At 39.8% G+C, this 3,467-nt stretch overlaps 1 pseudogene; it reads left to right on the top strand.

The window, feature by feature from the left end:
* Window positions 1–306: 306 nt before the first annotated feature.
* Window positions 307–2,822, top strand: LOC132235783 (cytochrome c oxidase subunit 6C-like; annotated as a pseudogene).
* The last annotated feature ends 645 nt before the right edge of the window (window positions 2,823–3,467 follow it).

Genomic DNA, 3,467 nt, shown 5'->3' with positions numbered 1-3,467 from the left:
AAAGGAGAGGAAGACAGAGTTCCTCTGATGGGGAACTGTATGCTACACTGATTTCACATAGAGGCAGAAAGAGTTAAAGATGGAGAGAGGATAATGATGCCACTAGTAAAACTAGAAAATGAGGCAAAAGAGTCTACTTGGCAGAGATTTTGCTCAGAAATGGACATAATGCTAATTGGGCAAGAGGAGGAAGATAGCAGGCAGGCAGGTGAAGAGGGGAGGCCAGAGCTCAGTGAGGGGTCAGAGGCAGAGGGCTGGAGATGGGGAGCCTACAATAAGCTCATAGTTGGAAACAAGAATTGCAAGATGTATGAAGGAGAGTGCACAGAGGTGAGCTGTGAAAGGACAGAACTCTGGAGAATTGTGAGGTAGGCAACAGAAGGAAAAGGAATTAGGCAACTAATCACTGGGAGAGGGGGAACGTTGAACCTACTTAAGTCTAACAGGAGGAAAGTTATATTCCCAAAGAGAAAAATGAATTAGACCTCCATGTTCAACATGAATTTCCAGTGTTGGTTCTGTATCTTTCATTTCATATTCTCCTTGTTCCTTTTCACAAGTGAACTCACAAACAAAATCCAATGAGCAGCCACTGAGGCTAAAGATTTATGGTTTTCTTAGCACTAATTATTTCCACCATGGTCTAAGTTGTATTAGTTTGAGACCCGAGCTTCTTATCATTAGTAGTAGCATATTCTCTTTTGGGTCTTCTCTCATTTCTCTAGAATAAGGATCAAGTATTAAAATAACAGTCCAAGCACCACTGTTCTACAAACAACTGAACTATTGTTGACTGGTAGGCAGTATCACTATGTTGATTTAGGGACAGCTGCACAAAATATGAACTTGGCACAGGAAAGGCAAGTTGGAGGAGTTGCTGTATGAAGTACACTGATGGGAGTTGTGTGACTATCAACATATTTAAATTGAGGACTGCTTGTCCTTGAAGCCAAGGAAGAAGACATTTTCAAGATTTCTTTTATTGTTTCATTTGTTTCCAAATATTCCTCTAAGCTTAGTATTTCCCAGGGTCTTATCTTGGATGTCTTTTTTTTTTTAATATATTTTATTGATTTTTTACAGAGAAGAAGGGAGTGGGATAGAGAGCTACAAACATCGATGAGAGAGAAACATCAACCAGCTGCCTCCTGCACACCTCCTACTGGGGATGTGCCCGCAACCAAGGTACATGCCCTTGACCGGAATCGAACCTGGGACCCTTCAGTCCGCAGGGCGACGCTCTATACACTGAGCCAAACCGGTTTGGCGGATGTCTTTTTTCAATCTATACATTCAGGGCAATCTCTAAGACCTCATTATTCACTATCAACCTTATCATCTGCCCCCGAGCCTATATATTTAGCTGCCTATTACATTATATCTAACCAGGGTGTTGAGGCTGACAAGAATTCCATTGAAAAGGGACAAGATTTACATTGTAGATATTTTTGTTTGGAAGTTAAAGCAAAAAGTTAAAAGTATAGCTATTGATCCCAGAGTTGTAAGATTTGTATACATGACAATTTTCTAGTAGGTGGCAATAAAATATCTAGTTCTAATACAATTAGTATATTAAAACACTTTTCCAACAGAACATATTTTTTAAAAAAAGGAACCTTTTCTGATGTGCACAAGGGCACAATAAGGACTGTGCAGGCCCTGGCTCCATTGGGCTCCATGGCATGGACACTATTTCTCGTTCAGTGAGGTCCACAATGGCTCTCAACTCCTCCCCTTCCTTTCCATTTTCACTGCTACTTCCTGCATTCAGACCCTCCCACCCCAATATCTCTTGCCTGGGCCATTGTTATCGATGTCTTTCTGATCTCTATGCCTCATGTTTTGCTCCCTCCAGTCCACCATCCAGACCATCAGAGTCTTTCTAACGTGATTTGAGCAAGTGACTTTGCTGTTTAATATCTTCTCATTGCCTACAGAATCCAACTTACACTCCTGAATAAGGTATGGACTCTCCATGTCCTTCCCCTGCCTTCCTACCTACCAGTCATTTGCTACATACACTCCATGTTCCAACAAGCACCACATTTGATACAGTTACAGGTATTTGTCTAGAACAGCTGACAGGTTGCCCAATGAATTCCAATTCATCCTTTAAAAATCAGCTCAATTGTCCTCCCATAAAATCTTCCCTGATCATAGGGCCTAGGCAGAGTTAACCATTACTCTCCTTCATACTGCTGCTACGGCTTATTTATACCTTTATTATTGTACTTCTTTAAGAGTTGCAATTATGTTTGCATATGTATTTCACATTATGGATGAGTGAGCAGCTTAAGGTTATGGATTGCATTTTATAGATTTGTTTGCCCCTAATACCCAAGAGAGTAGAGTGGAACCTCGGTTCTCAAACTTTGAGCTCAGTTTGTTCTAGAAGGCTGTCGAGAAGTGATTTGTTCGAAAACCGAATCATTTTTCCCATTAGAAAAAATGTAAATGGAATTAATCCATTCCAGACCTCCAAAAGATTGTTTTAACCTTTCTTGTATATAGTATATGTCTAAAGTACTATTTATAAATAAACACTTTTAAAACAAAAAGGACAGAGGAAGGACGGACATTGGTGTTGGGGAAGACTATAACTACCATGTCTTTGCCAAAACCTCAGATGTGTGGCCTTCTGGCCAAGCGTCGGAGATTTCATATTGTTGGAGCCATCGTTGTATCCCTGGGGGTTGCAGCTGCCCCTAAGTTTGGTGTAGCTGAACCAAGAAAGAAGGCACATGCATATTTCTACAGAAATTATGATTCCATGAAAGATCCAGAAGATGAGCAAGGCTGGTATCTTTCAGAGTACAAAGTGATCTTGGAATGTAAAGAATTTCTTTTGAGTTGAATTCCATGGAAGTTTGTCACTGACCTGTGTTCCTGAACTATGAAACATGAATATTTGAGCTAGGAATAGTTTCTCTTGATAAATGAAATACTGTGGACAGTAAAAATATAAAAATAAAAAATAAAGGACATAAAATGCAAATGAAAATTTAACAAAAAGGAAATGAAATGTACAGTAAAAGTGAAATTTTATGTACACACTAGAACTTTAATGTTGAGAGCTACTGATGAGTGGCTATGGAGAGGAGGGATGGAGGGATGTTATTGCTTGGAAAGGTCAGGTAGCTGTTCTGGGGTTCTTTCTCTCTCGTCTCTTTGCTCCACTAGAACTTGCTTCCGGCTCACTGGGCCTCTCGCTAAAAACCTACCCAATGATGTTTGTTTTTGCTTGTGTCCTAACACTTGCCTGACAAGAAACACTGCAGCATTGTCATTGAACAAGTTTATTGTTCGATTTGCTACTTCTTTATCTTCGTGATATTTCTCAACAAAACGTTGCATTTCTCCCCATTTCCCAAGCATTTCCTTTCTTTTTTTTTTTTCTTGTTTGTTTGTTAATCCTCATCCGAGGATATTTTTCCATTGATTTTTAGGGAGAGTAGAAGAGAGAGGGA

The sequence above is a fragment of the Myotis daubentonii genome, chromosome 1, assembly GCF_963259705.1.
Source record: "Myotis daubentonii chromosome 1, mMyoDau2.1, whole genome shotgun sequence".
Taxonomy (NCBI): domain Eukaryota; kingdom Metazoa; phylum Chordata; class Mammalia; order Chiroptera; family Vespertilionidae; genus Myotis; species Myotis daubentonii.
The sequence above is the reverse complement of the archived record's forward strand: the minus strand, read 5'-3'. Positions and strand labels throughout refer to the sequence as shown.